At 39.9% G+C, this 16,204-nt stretch overlaps 1 protein-coding gene and 1 pseudogene across 1 annotated transcript in view; one reads left to right on the forward strand and one right to left on the reverse strand.

The window, feature by feature from the left end:
• LOC149206313 (SWR1 complex subunit 6-like) overlaps positions 1-16,204 on the forward strand; it is a 147,257-nt gene that overhangs the window by 64,188 nt on the left and 66,865 nt on the right. The gene's annotated exons all lie outside the window — the stretch shown is intronic.
• Positions 14,891-15,955, reverse strand: LOC149206314 (uncharacterized; annotated as a pseudogene).

Genomic DNA, 16,204 nt, shown 5'->3' on the forward strand with positions numbered 1-16,204 from the left:
ATCACAGAGAAAATTCGGCCTTCCAAGAGACTTCTATGCTTTTGATTTGCTTTGTATGCCCATAAATATATTACTTGATGCTCAAAGCGAGTCTGCTTGGAGAGGAGGGAAAATGACATCAATATATAGTGAATTCATGGGTCGAATGGGTGCCAACACTAGCTGAGCCAACTTGTAGGATAGAGGGCCAACTTGAACACTTGTGGTGCCAAAACAAATATTCAAAAATTTAAGTTTTGAATTTTTGGTAAATACAAAAATTTGATTTTCTCATGAGCATGAAGAACATGCTTTATATGAACAATTACATAATAAATATATCAATATGAATACCAACCATAGCTACAAAGTTCAACACTTTGTTTCTCCAAAATGACATCTCCAAAGCCAAAGAAAAGCTCCATTAGGAAAAATCCACCATAGATCACATCTCCACACGATTCAAGAGCACAATTCAGTTAGGTCGAATTCTCTAGGAGGGCCGAAAAAGTCACAAGTGATGATGAGAAATGAAATGAGCCTATCCTCTATTTATATGAGGATTAGAACTCCTATTATGCCTACAAAGCCCTAAAAATAAGTTTTATTGCTAAATTTACTTGGGTTACAAACCAACCCATTAGCTAACAATAAATTATGCCTAATTTTCCCACACATGTGAGTCGTAGCCTCTAAATTTCTTATGTCATCCATCATAAATGCTCCAAATGCCATGTCCAAGGGTGAGAAGGTGTCAAAGAATGTGAAGATGCTTGGAAGATGCAAAATTTGAGAGTTGGCCCTCAAATCCATCCCAATATCTCTTGTGGGGTCCTAAGATCCAACTGGGGTGCCATAAAGTGGTCTCCATAGGTCTCCATCTGTTAAACAAGACCTCCTTCTCTCCACTGTTAGGGCTTCCTCTGGTGTAACAAGCCCTACCTCATATCTCAATGGGAGAGCATCGTCATATGGGCTCTGAATCAGCGCATGCCCTTTAGGTTGTGTCAAGGCTAGCCTAGGGGCATGTTGGGTCCAATAGTGTCATCCTGAAGAATCCTCAAAACTAGGTCAAAGTTGACCAATGTCTTGGGTCTTGGAGGTACTCTGGGACATGTGTCATCTTTTAGTGCTGTCATGAGACTCTAGTCTCTCAATGCTGCATCTGCTTAGTCCAATGTATTTTTCTGAAGGGCCTGGGTGCTTGTGGAGTGCCTAATGCCTGGGCTGTTGAACCACTTGACAGAAAACAACAAGGATTCTAGTGAAAGCAACCATCCATCAGAGACTAAGATCAATAATGCATCTAAGTGAACCAAAATTGAATGCTAAGGGCATATTAATACTTCAAATGAAGATCCCCTTCCAAAATCAAGACCAAGTTCTCGCAAAGGTGTTTTCTCCCTTGGTAGGGGTGGCTAATGGTCAACCCTATTAGGTGCTTCCAGTCCCTAAGGGGAAGTAACATTTCCCTGGTCCACCCTTCAATTGATAGGTGTTAGTGTATAATAATGTGGTAATGGAGGGGAGAATACTTCATGGTCAAGTGCCATGGTCAAAGGGACCAACTGATGGGGGTGTCCACATCCAAAGAGTAAATATGTGAGGAGGATGCATTCGTGAATGCATGAGTTACTGGCTTGACTTGATTTTTCCACCCCTCTTGTGTGCCTTTTACTTCTTCTTGATTATTCTTTATATTACTGCTTATATCTCAAGGGTTAGAGCTTGCTTTGTATGATGTAGCAGTTTTATTACCCCTTTAGGATGAGTCCGTTTATCGCTCATCGAGGTTGGGACATGCAAGGGTTCCTTTTTGATGTAATGGAGCATCATGTGCTGAGGAACTAGGTGATGGCCATGTTGCCACACAATCTAGTAGGGGTCCTAGGAGGGGTACCTAAGGGACAACTACTAGACCAAGTGACAACAATGGGACAAAGACCCACTGTCACCTTAGTCAATGTCCCTTGCTCTTTATGGACTTTCACTGATGGGAGGAGTCTTGGTATGAAGGAAATCACTTGTAAAGATAGGATCAATGATAAGATAGAAAGTGATTCCCAAGGCCCATTCAAAGGAGATGCTCAATTATGGTTTAACAAAGGGAATGCTCTCCAAGAAAGACCAAAGAGGAAGACCTAGACCTAGGGTTATGGATATTCAATACTAATGATTATGCTTAGGATCAAGGCTTCCAAGGAAAGGCAAGACCTTTCTAGGGGCTTTGCAATATGATTCCTTCTTCAAAAGGGTTTTCGTTCCACTAGAGAGACCTAGAATGAAATCCAAGCAAGACCTAGGGTTTTTGAGTAATTGTGGAAGGAGTCCCTCGAATGTGATCACTAGGTCCAACTAGGATAGGGAAAGGGTCAAGGTGATTAAGTCTTCTTGAGATCTATGTGAAAATGACCCTTTAGAAGACCACCGACCATAGACGTTTAAGATGGCTTCCAAAGATGCAACTAGGGCTTGAGTTTCCTCACAAACTAATTGTGGGAATTGCTCCAAACTTGGAGGATCACTATAGGAGACACCAACGCAATAGCCTATCCCAACGGTTTTGTAAGATCACCCCTCTAATACAATTCACATGCAACCCTAGCTAGCCTTCTAGGGTAGGGGCCAAAATTTAAAAAAAAGGAGAAAAAGAGAAGGATAAGGAGGGTGATCACCAAATTTTCTTGGACTAGTGCCTTACCGTTGGGCTATCGAGTCTATGTGATTTGAAATTTGGCCAAAGTTGTCTTCAAGGAGGTTAAAAAGTGATGCCCTAGCACTTACTTTTCAAAAATTACCCACCCAAGATCTATGGGATTTTATGGAAGAAAATCAGATTTCAATCCACTAGGATCATTCATCTACTTGTTATTCGATGAGTAACATGCACAAATTTGCAATCTAACAATTTTTACAATGATATTCAATAATTAGGGCATTAGAAGAACTAGCCAGTTGCAAAATTTCCACACATTAGACATTATTACATGAAAATTCTTCACAAAATTACTTACAAGATAACAAGAGATATATCCAATCCAAGATCAAGAAAGAAGCTCCAAGAGATAATGAATATAGCTCTCAAAAATATTGAAATGCATTAAAGATCTCCGATAGACATCCAAAGAAAAAGTGTGAAATTCTCAAGAGAGAGAGAGATCCAAGTGTGATGATGATACTCTCAAATACGAGTCACTTTTATTCATATGATCCTCTAAGTTGTTCGAATTAGCCTAAGATGCCCGTAAAAATATTTTAATGTGCAAATTAACATAACTTTGGTGACAAGCCCACCAAATAGCTCATAAAGTGTAGATTAAGCCTCCAAAATGAAGCCAAAATAATGAAACAATGGTGTACGAGGGTCGTTGGAAGGCCTGATCGAGTCCTCAAGGTGCCATGATGAAGAAGATGGCTCCGTGAATGAAGGTCAAGGCGTTGGCCCCTTGATTTCCAAGTAAAACATCATGTGGTGCTCCAAAGTGGCTCTGGGGAACAAGAAGTGGTTTGTGACAACCCAAGCCATGTTTCTCTTATAAAATGTGTTATAAACATTTTTTTTTATTCAGAAATAAAAATTTAAAAGGGGACTGAGTCAAGGGACACAGATTCCAGAGTTGAGAGGAGGTTGCTTGCTTGGGATGTCAATGGGTTTCTTGTGTAGAAATCTAAACTGTTTTGGGATAGCCATTAAAGGGTTGGTTGGTGAGCCTTAATGAAATGGTTAGGAAATTAATTTGGGCTACAAAGAAGTACGCAGGCCATGCTGCATTGAGAAGCACTTACAAGGCAAGGAGAACAAAAAATTAAGGAAGTTGATTGTGTTGGCAACAAGGACAAAAATCGATCCCAACGCAGAAGAGGAGACATTAAAGAAAAAGAGAGCTGGTTCGATCTCATTGGGGGGGGGGGGGAATGCTCACTATCATTCAGCTAGGGGGAGAGAGAATACTCACTCACTCGTTCAACCATACATGATTCAACATTCAACAAGAAGAGAGAAGAAGGACAGTGAATTGTTTCAGTTGGCAAGATTGGTAGACAGGTGGTTTCTCCTTGGTGAGGAGCAATGCCTCTCTAGTCCCTATAAAGCTAGAGGGTGGAGATGGTTTTCTTTGGATTCCCTCAGTGGTGTGGGTGGAGGATTGTGTCCTTGGATTCCTGGAGGGAGAGCCTTTGAAACCTCCTTGCCGTTGATTTACAGTGTGTTCTGAATTCCCCTATATGGGTGGAACCACTGCGTGTTGGTTAAGGGTGGATAGGTTACTCTCTGGATTCCCTTGATATTCTTCGGGTGGAGGCAGCTGGCCTCTAGACTCCCTGTGCTTCATGTGACTGCTGAGTGGCTGGTGGGTGGAGGAGGGAGGTCCTATGCAGTCCCTGTTTTAGCTGGCAGTTGGTGTCTTATCCCTTACGCAAACCCCTCAGTCTCTGGAATCTGGCTTGGGGGTGACAACTGCAAGTGAGATTGGTTGCAGTTGTCTAAGGTTGGGTGGAGAGTCCTTGTCCCCGACTCAATTGCCCAAAACATTATAAGAGAAGTGTTCTTATGCCTGCAATGTCATTAAGTATGTGTTTGCAATGGTATTAAGTGTGCATTTACATTCTTGGATTGAATGGTGTGTACATGAGAAAAGAGAATATGTTGTGTTTTGGATTGAACGTTGCTCATGAACGTGTTGAACAGAGTATAATGCTTCTCTGTGTAATTTGTCATACCTTTGAAACATGAGATAGTGCCATTGTTGTAACATAAAGAAAAAGGTTAAAGCATTGGAAATAATTCCTATAGGACTGAACCAAACTATCACCTAATAACCAATAGAAACGTGCACAAAGGAAGACATTAGTATGGTTCATAAGAACCATATTTTATCATTACAAGTACTCAACGTACGAAGCCTTTTTATTACAAAATAAGAGTTACAATAAAGGCAACCTGTTGACAGGGCTTGTGCATACATGTATCAATGAATGTATATCTACCCACTAGTCACAAGCCTGTAAATCAGTTTATGAGGCTTGTGTTGATGTCGAGGATGACTTCCTCTTTAAACTATTATAACCCATGATCTGGTAGTAGGGGCTCTTGCGGCCTTGCATTTTTAGCAGTCCTGCAGGTCTTCGACAAGCTTCGCGTGCTGCTGGCTATGGCACTACATGATTGAGGGTGCGCCTTGGCCTGCGAATCATCGAGTGTTGGTCTCCTCAAGGCCCTTTTGGTATTTTACAACTTTGGTGGGCATGTGAGGAGCTTTTTGGTCATAAGCTCAGGAGGGGTAACGCCAGTAAGGGTTAACAACCCCTAGAGGCCATGGCAAAATGTTGGTGTGGATCTAGTCGGTTGCAAAACCTTTGCAACCAAGGCCAAAAGGAACCCATGCTTGATTAACACTTTATTAGTCTTTTTCAGAGCATTAGTTAGTCTTCAACAGTATTATTATTATTCAGTATCAAATAGCAAAACCAGTAAACAACACCATACAACAATGCAGAAAGATAGAGACAATAGACAAAGATTTTTAGGAGGAAAACCCTCTTTGGGTCAAAAACCACCGAACGCTTAGTAATTGTGTTCTTCTCTTAAAAAGAAATAATTACATCAAATTTTCAGCTCCAACTGAAGGAGGTTCCAACCCCCTGGTTTCTAGGCACCAACTTAAAGGATGCACCAACGCCCTCGTTTATAGGCACCAACCTGAAGGACGCACCAACGCCCTGTGCAGTGTTGTGAAAAGCGTGATCGGGATTAAATCGACACGGGGAACGAATCGGAAAAAATCGGAAAAATCGGGAAAAAATCGTTTGGTACAAAAATATTCATTTTTTTCATTTTTTTTAATATCTAAACCATCTACAACATAAAATAAATACATTGACACATAAATATGATAAAACAACTAATATATAAGATGTTTAATATCATTTCTAGCGCTAAAATCACACATGACATTGAATCATGTCCTGAATAGTAAGTCCTGACTCCTGAGTCCCAACTCAGCCTCAAAATATCAACAAAAAATATGATAATGTATCTCATCATGTCATAATGTCATATACAATAAAATGAAAGTCTAATCCTATTGATTTCCTCTGCCCCTCTTGCGAGAAAATGCCACAGCTTTCCCTTTCCCTCTAGATGTAGATGCTGGTGCCCGTGCTGGTGGAAATGGCAGTGGAGTCTGATGTGCTCTAGAAGCTGAAGAACTAGAAGTAGGAGCTATAGGAGGTAGACCACGTCCTCTACTGGTGGTAGTGGTAGCCCAGGCAGGCGGTGTCACCTCCTCCTCCTGTTCCTCCTCCTGCTCCTCCTCCTGCTCCTGCTCCTCCTCCCCCTCCACTACATCCTGCACTAACCAATCATCAGTAGAATCCATGAGAGGCCTCTCGGCCTCAACCCTCCATGCAGCAGTGGTGTCAATCCCATCCAATGAGATGGCATCCACATCAGGTGTCCTCTCAAGTTGCCTCCAAGAGCTCCTCTTCCCTCCGTGCGCGCCATTGTCCAAATGAGCACTGAAGAACCAAAAAAGAATTATAAAATCGTTCTGCCCCGACCCCGCACGATTTTTCAGTAAAAAGCGCGATTTTTTCAGTAAAAATCGGCAAAAAAAAGTAGGCGATTTTTTCGTATAAAAATCGCGATTTGATCGGCAAGCTGAAAAAATCGCAATTTAATCGCGATTTTCACAACACTGGCCCTGTGTTTTATCAACACCCACTGAAAGGACGCGCCAACGCCCTGCTGCAAGCTCTAACCTGCCCTAGCACTGCCCTGCCACCCTGAAGTATTGTCAGGCACCAACCTAAAGGTGACTCCAATCACCTGCCTAGTGCCTTGCACCACCCTACCACTTTGAAGAGTCGACAAACTGCGTTTCACAATTTTCAGACTGGATCCCCCTGTGCTCTGAATCAATATAAGAATGATGTAAAGAAGATACTGCTGCACTGTATACACTGCACAAAACTGCTCTAACTGACCACTATCAAATCAAGCCACTGAACAAGCTGCACATCAAATGCTGTCACATCAATTAACAACTTCTCAAACTGGCCATTGCACATCGCTACTCAAACTGACCACTAACCACTGCACATCACTGCATGTCACTACTCAACTGACCATTGACAACTGCACATCGCTGCACTGTACTGCTCACGAATGAATAATCGTTCAAAGCTGGCTACCAAACATTGTACCAAACTGCCTGTACCGCTGCAAGTGCCAAACACAAATGTCTGATGATGGCACAAACCAAGATGCCTCAGGTCTTCCCTATGGCCTGCTTCCAATGCTCTCAAACACTCCCCACAGAGAGCTACCAGCATGTCTTTTCACTTCTACTGCTGATCACAAGTCATATACTGCTATCCATTTTTCACGTCAATAGGCTGTACAACAAGGTGATAGTCACTGTCAAGAGTTATGCCAATGAGTCTTAAGTTAATGTATCAAGTCACTAAGTATGTAGGTCTATGTCAAGTATAAGAACACTGTAGTCAATAGGTCAGGTCTTCTATGTCAAGTAAGTCAATGTGTCAAATCACAGTCATACAAGTTCTATGGTCAATCATATGTCATGACAGGCAATCAAGAGCCTCATTAACTAAGGTCACTGTCAAGTCTCTATGTCAATATGTCAAGGTCACTGTTATATCTAAGTCAATATATAAGGTGCATAATCAAACATCAATGTCAAGGATCATAGTCACCTAGACTCCTGTCAAATGTCAAGACTGTTTGTCTGTTACTTAATACAGTTGACAACAAAGGTCCTATCATAATTTATTTATGCCATATACAGTCACTTATTCAATTATCAAGTCAAGTAACAGTCAGGACATCATATTACACAAGCCATGTCAAGACATGTCACTATGTCAATCAGATCTCTGTGTTACTATATCAAGTCACTAAGTCACTTACAGATTTAAGCTCCTTGAGGATCAAAGACACATCATTCAATCAAATCACTGTTAAGTCTATTTATGGGTGAAGTCACTAAGACGTTTCACTTGTATGTCATACCAGTGTTGTGAAAAGCGCGATTAAATCGCGCTTTTTTGAAAAAATCGCGCTTTTTTCCCCGCGCCGATTTAATCGCGCTTTTTACACGAAAAAATCGGCTATTTTTTTGCCGATTTTTTCCGAAAAAGCGCGATTTTTTCCGAAAAAAGCTCGGGGTTGCCGGGACAGCACGATTTTATAAATTTTTTTTTGGTTTTTCATTTGGTCATTTGGGTTTTTTCATGCAATTTTTTTTTAAAGAAACAAATAATTTTTGAGTGGGGCAGCTTAATGATCAAGTCTAGGCCCTAGTATGGATATGCTATTCATGGTAATGTTAAATTCTTAAAGTAAAAGTGACATTCTCCTTAATCTTCATTTTCATCCTTTTACTTAAATTTTTAACATTACCATGAAATGACTCAGGATGTTTGAGAGTGGTTCCAGCCTCATTGGATTTCATATGGAGAAAGTAGAATTTTAGATTTCATTTAAAATCCAGCAGACTTATCAGTTTTTCAGGATTTCAGGATTGGGAGATTGTAATGTTTCCAGGTGACACCACCTGCTCGGGCTATCCCTGCCACCAGTAGAGGACGTGGTCTACCTCCTATAGCTCCTACTTCTAGCTCTTCAGCTTCTAGATCACATCAGACTCCATTGCCATCTCCACCAGCACAGGCACCAGCATCTACATCTAGAGGGAAAGGGAAAGCTGTGGCATTTTCTCGCAAGAGGGGCAGAGGAAATCAATAGGATTAGACCTCATTTTATTGTATATGACATTATTACATGATGAGATACATTATCATATTTTTTGTTGATATTTTGAGGCTGAGTTGGGACTCAGGAGTCAGGACTTACTATTCAGGACATGATTCAATGTTATGTGTGATTTTAGCGCTAGAAATGATATTAAACATCTTATATATTAGTTTTTCTATCATATTTATGTGTCAATGTATTTATTTTATGTTGTAGATGGTTTAGATATTAAAAAAATTGAAAAAAAAATGAAAAAAAAATGAATATTTTTGTACCAAACGATTTTTCCCGCTTTTTTCCGATTTTTTCCCTATTTTTCCGATTTTTTCCGATTCGTTCCCTGCGCCGATTTAATCCCGCTCGCGCTTTTCACAACATTGTGTCATACATTGCTGCCATTGTTATATCATTCACTGTTGTCAAACTTAGTTATTATGTAGGTGAGAAGGTCACTGTTATGTATACTGTTATTATGTAGATGAGAAGTCAATCATTGGATTAGTGCATTTGATCCTTGAAGTTCACTGATACATGATGAGATTGCAGTGAGAATTATTGTCATATATTGACAACTGTAGGTGAACAAACTTCCTTTCACTACCCTAACTGGACTTAAAATGGTCCTAGAACAGTCCTAAGAATTAACAAACCTAAGGCAGTCCTTAAAGACCAGACCTAATGACAACCCTAAACAAGCCTTAACAGATCTAAGACAGATATTACACCAAGTCTTAAAGACCAGATCTAAAGCAAATAAACTAACCTACAACATACTTGAAGAACCACCGAAGTTCTGATCTAATATCTAGACATTTAAGATTTGGTCATATCAACTTTTGAGCCAAGTTATAAGCCTTACAACACAGATCCAATATCTGAACCTTGTGCATTAATGAGGGCTGAAAAAGACAGAAGATTAGACCCAAAGCACAAGGCACAGACCCCTAATGCAAGGACAAAAAAACCTCACTCTTCCTTTAAAACAAAACTCTCTTTCCTTGGCAAAATTCCTGCGCTAAACCAGACTTAATACTCAAGAGACCAAACCTTGTTATACTTCAGATGCCTATACAAAAATATGAGCCTGTGGCCAAGCTAAGCCAGACCTAATGACAATCCTAAACAAGCCTTAACAGATCTAAGACAAACATTACACCAACTCTTAAAGACCAGATATAAAGAAAATAAACTAACATACAACATACTTGAAGAACCACCGAAGTTCTGATCTAATATCTAGACGTTTAAGATCTGGTCATATCAACTTTTGAGCCAAGTTATAAGCCTTACAGCATAGATCCAATATCTGAACTTTGTGCCCTAATGAGGGCTGAAAAAGACAGAGCAGATTAGACCCAAAGCACAAGGCACAGACCCATGATGCAAGGACAAAAAAAACTTGTTCTTCCTTTAAGACAAAACTCGCTTTCCTTGGCAAAATTCCTGCGCTAAACCAGACTTAATACTCAAGGGACCAAACCTTGTTATACTTCAGATGCCTATACAAAAATATGAGCCTGTGGCCAAGCCCTAGAGGGCCGATGGCTTTCACACAAAAGAAAATTAACAAAATAAGAATAGAAGTTACTCGAGGGACCTTCGCTCCTTCTTGTAGATGACTCCAAGAGAACCAGACCTCAACAGACCACGTGACAACAAACTTTACTCCTGAACCTATTTGCTGTCCTTAGTTGCCTCAGAACTCCTCAAAGAGACCGAAAATCTCAGAGACATTCCACAGCTAGGCTGAAATTTCAGAGCAAGGACAAAAGACTTGTGGTGAATATGTTATATTCTTAGAGAAATGACAGGTCTTCTTTTATAGACAATGTAGGGGCTTCTAAAAATGGACGTTGGAGGGGAATAAGGATCCTAGACTTCTTTTAATAATATTATCTTATTTAATTAGAATATTAATAATTAGTTACCTTGATCCTAAGTTAATTTAATGTTTGGCTATCTTCTTTGATGTGATTTACGAGGCTTTAGATCTTCCCTTTATAATAAAGAGAGGGACTTTAAGTGTGAATGTTGGAGAGGACTTTTAGGAGGATTAAAACACTTTAATTTTTTTGACTTGTTTTATTAACATCACCAAAGGGTTAACTTAAGCCCTAAACATGGTCTACTTGCCCTATAATGTGGGAATTAGGTTGGCTAAGAGGTTGACTTCACAAGGTATGATGAGGAACCCTTAGTTTTCCACAAGACATAATTAGGAACCCTTCTTGTTTGAGTTTTGATGCCCACAACCAATAAAATTATGCCATGTCACACCCCTTGAAGTTTTAATCCAACAACTACGACCAATAACTTCAAATTCAATATTCTCTCAAACCAGGAGGAACTACAGGGCGTACCACATACCACCGGTAACATTGTTCAAAGGAGAATCAAATGACGTGGATCTATGAGACAAATTCAATACTTTTCCACTTCAAAAACCCTTGATAAAGCCGGGGTATGTCCTCAGTCTAGGGAACCCAAACCCTAGGACCTAGGTTTTCAACCATCCAACAATCGAGCTGCCAAATTGATGTAATCCGACAATTATTAAGAAGCGTTCATCACAATTGACATTAATGATAGGTGTTTCAGTCAATGTCAAACCCAGTCAAATTCCATTGGTTGACATCAATGACAACATCATCTGGCATAGAGCTACATTATAGCGAAGTTGAGCGGTGACTCGACATATTAGTTAATTGGATGTGTTGATGCTTTCAATCAAAGGGAATACCTAGACGTAGAGGGTTTTGATTGGCGTGCTTAGATCATGCCTTATTGTGATTGGGCGAGCGAAGGGAGACTTGATTGGCATGGGCACCCTTGACCATCCCTCTGGACCAATCAGCAGTGAGGTGGGTGGAGATAAGGCCCACGATCCCCATGTTGCAACACCCCTCCCTCGTGACATCATTAGGAAGGAGCCGGGGTGGCACAATCTCCCCTAGTCCATTGGATTCGGTGGAGGTGACGAGGGTAGTCCAATGTAGGGCTAGAACCATGAGTTGGAACCCTAATTGTGTCGGCCCTTGAATAAGTTAATAGTGGTACAGATTGCATCGATGCAAACTATAGATTAGAAGTGCGTGATGCGTGGACCATCGGATCAATGAAGAGATGGGGAACAACGGGGCCTCATGGCCGAGCACATATAAATATTGATAAATATAATTAAACCTAAGTAACTACAATTAAGTACAATTAACAACATACTCAATACTTATGTATATATTTAATAATAATAATAATAATAATAATAATTTAATAAATAACCAGTATCCCATTCCTCTCGCTGAACCAGAGGGGTTGGATTTTCAGTAACAACCCGTTCCACTGGAGGAGTGGTGGAATGGGGTTGTCACAGGTGGTTTCAAAGCATCCAGGTTCAACACTTGGACTGGATGGGCTTCATCATGGGAAAATGATGATTTTTAGAATTACCTAAGCCAAAATGCTTAGGTGTTAAAAGTCTATCTAAATAAATTAATAGCAGCTCTAACTGGACACTATTCACTTTGTGACCTGTTGGAACAACATGAAGTTCAACAATCAGCATGACTGAACAAATTTCCAGCTGTAATAAATTATGAATTTTGGCAGGCCTGCAGATCTCAAATGGTAAATTGCTATAGTTATGTGCTAATATGGTTACTTTGTTGCAGGGAGATTGTTATGGTAGCTCTGCAAGGGTAGAACCCTGTGACTAATTGGTTGTTTATTTTAATGATTATGCACTAGCAACTTCGATTACTTGAATTGTAATTGATGTATATGAGATACTGGACATTATGAGTATGTTAATGTGGTTGTCTTATCACGACAAGGATCTTCTTGGCAACGCCATGAGCATGGAATTCATGGCCATAATTGTGCCCATTTATTCATCTATTTGCATTATCTAATAGTGTGTATGATTGACAACACGTTACTAGCAACATAAGATACAACCAAAGCAAAAATGAGGACTGGAATGGTGTAGTACAATTCTGACCAGTCTCAGCATGGAAGTGAAGAAGTCAGGGCTAATGAAGAGGAAAGATCAGTTAACCAAGGGGGAGAGAGTCACTCTTGATTGGATGGATACCTTAAGAAGCCTAAGGGTTGTGGTTAGAAGCTTCAAGGCAGATAATGAGAGGTTGGTAAGAGCCCAAGAGAAGCAAGCTGAGATAAATGCAGTCATTTTGCAAAGTCTTTCAGATTTGTAGAGGTAGAGGCAGCCTGAGATGAGGGCCAGTCATAGAGACAGAAGGAGTCCTCGGGGATTAGAGGAGTATACCAATGAGGCAGATGGTGGCAGGTCCAGGAAGAGGCATAGGCCTGAAAGTGAGGACATTGTGAAGGGAGATGCTCCATTGAGCACCCCAAGAGGAGGAACCAACATTGATGTGCATCATTCTGGTAGGCCACCTAGTTTTGCTACTAGGAGGCACTATCATTACTCCCATCATCACCATCATCATCATCCTAGAAGAAAGGAAAAGGATTATATGCCTGAGGAGTTTAAGAAAGCCAAGCCACCCACATTTGATGGGGATATGAAGAAGGCAGAGGATACAAAAGCTTGGCTATTAGGCACAAAGAAGTTTTTCAAAATACATAACTATTATGAAAATATGAAAGCCAGAGTCGCCACTTACAACTTGAAGGGGAAAGCAGATATATGGTGGGAAGATTTGAAGAATGTTAGGGGGAGTTGAGAGGGAGTTGACTTGAGCAAAAATTGAAAATCTCTTCAGAGAGAAATATCTGTTTGAATGCTATTATGATGGTAAGGCAAAGGAGTTCTATGAGCTCAAGATGGGGCATTTATCAGATGAGGAATATGTCACCAAGTTTTTAGGGACGCTGAGGTATGTACCATATCTCAAGGACGAGAAAGCCAAGATTCAAAGGTTCATCAGTGGGTTGCCTATGGCATTCAGAGATAAAATTGAGTTTGTTAGAACCGCCTACTCTAAAGGATGCCATTGAAAAGATGAAGCACTGTTATGAGCAAGCAAAACGTAGGCCAAAGATCAAGGGCAATTGGCATGCAAAGAACAATGCTGGAAATAAGAAAAATTGGCCCAAGAGAAACTTAGAAAAGAGGGATGGTAAGCAACTAATCACTATAAACCAATCTCAACAGAAATCTAGCGTTGCCGTTAAGAAAAAATGTGCAACAACCAGCAATAGAGCAGACTAATTTTGAGGGACGAGAGCCACTAAAATGTTGGATTTGTGGTGAAAACCATAGGAAAAGGGATTTCCCACATTAACAAAATGTTGGACCAAATATCTATAGTGCTAAAGAAGGTTGCACAATATGTGATTTAGCTCAAAACGCGCCGAGAATTTATGTAGCAGTGGACAACCGCCAAGCAGATCACCAAGAATCCATCATTGAGGTCGAAGGTAAGCTGCATGATCAAGTTATTTCCATTTTACTTGATCGGGTTCTAATTATAGTTATGTTAGCCTAGAGCTTGTTGATAAATGTAATCTGGTCAGGGAATTGCATGAGGAACCATGGCTGGTTCAGTTAGCAACCAGAACAAAAAGGAAAATCAATCATTGGGTAAGGTTGTGTGTATTTGAGCTCAGTGGCATGCCTATGAAAGCTCACTTGAATGTATTGCCATTGGGTGCATATGGCATACTATTGGGCATGGACTTGTTGTATTTACGTCGAACCAAGGTGGATTGTTTAAAAAAAAATGAATGCTTAGATGAACAAGGAGAGAGCAGAGTTCTGCAGGGAAAAATAAAGCTCAATGTTATCAGAACCGAACTGGAAAACCTTGTGGACCGGGAACGGTCGCAACCAGAAAAAGTCGGAAAAAAACCGGTTTACCAAAAACACATAAAATATTCATATTTTAAAGAAGAATAGATATATTCATGTGCATCCATATGAATCCAAACCATTTATACACAAATATGCAAAAGTTCTCATTTATATAGCAAGTAATAATGCATATAACAAAAATAACACTTAGTGCAAAACATTGCTGAACCAAAAATGTTACAAACATCAAGAAGTAGGCTCTAAAAGGCCTTTATAGTCCAAAATAACATGATAGATCATAGTATTATACTACATCCTACAATACTACAAGCTACAACTACAACAAATCAATGATCAAATCATCAATCATCATCTAATTCCTGATCATCCTCCTCATCCTCATTTGAAGAATGAGCAACATCCAAGTTTGCAATGGGATTATGGTTTGATTCCCCTGGCCTTGACGCTGCTACTGGTGCTTCTAATATATCTGCCTCTGCATCTTGTGGAGATGGATCCAAGTCCAACCAAGAAAGGTCTTCATTGTCAAACGCTGGTGCTTGACTATCCACAACCCATTCTGATGTTGGATCAAAGTCACCCAAGACAATGTTGCTTGATTCAGGGGTTTTATTCAGAAATTGGTTGCGCCTCAACCTAAGGTTGTACTGAACAAAAATCATGTCATTCAACCGCTTGCGCCCTAAATGGTTCCTCTTCTAAGTGTGTATATGCTCAAACACACTCCAATTCTGCTCACACCCTGAAGCACTACATGTTTGGCTCAAAATTCGAATTGCAAATTTTTGCAATTGAGGGCATTCACTACCAAATTGTTGCCACCAATAGGCTGCAAAAAGGGTGGAAGGAGAAAAAGTATTAGCAAATGAATTTGAAAGTTGAAACTTGGACTCAACAATTGCAAAATTCAAATTGAAATGAGTAAATTATTAATATAAGAATTTGCAAATTTTGGCAGTTCTTACTTGGGGGACTCTTTGCTCTATTTCTTACAGCCATAGAAATTCCAAAGGTACCAATACTCTCACTGAAATTCAAGAGATTGTTATGAATTTGATTTTGAGTCTTGGAATTTGGGACCATGCACTCAACGCATTTATACAATCCCCCTAAAACCTCCCCATTAGCCTCAAAATTTGTAGTGTAATGGTAGCTTCAAAATTCAGAAAACAAAAACATATTCATCAAGTCAACAAAACTAAAAGTTAAAAGTTAAAACCTATAACTTATAAGCAATGAACAATGAAATCCCAAATTACATACTTTAGATTTAAGTAGTTTCCGACTACATGTAAAGGTCTATGGAGTTGTTTGTTCCATCTTTTATCAATAATTCTCCATAGAGGAATGTACTTTTGTCTTTTATTCCCATATGCTGCCTTTATTTGTTCCTTGGCCTGATCCATGGCCGCTTAAACAAAACCCATGGAAGGTTTATCACTATCCACCATTCACAAAAATTTGTCAAGAGACTCACTAAATAGCACAATCTCCTTTGCCTTTGACCAAAATATTTTGTCAAATACTTGGTCAACCATTTGTTTACCTTTAGCCTTTTTGCTTCATTGAGATGAATTCCGTTCATCACATGAAAACATCTTCCTCAAGTTCGTTTTTTGTTGAACAAGGGATTGCAACGAAAAGAGGCTGGTTGC

The sequence above is a fragment of the Pinus tabuliformis genome, chromosome 1_2 (genome assembly GCF_031772625.1).
Source record: "Pinus tabuliformis cultivar Carrire ecotype Pingquan chromosome 1_2, CPIR1, whole genome shotgun sequence".
Lineage (NCBI taxonomy): Eukaryota > Viridiplantae > Streptophyta > Pinopsida > Pinales > Pinaceae > Pinus > Pinus tabuliformis.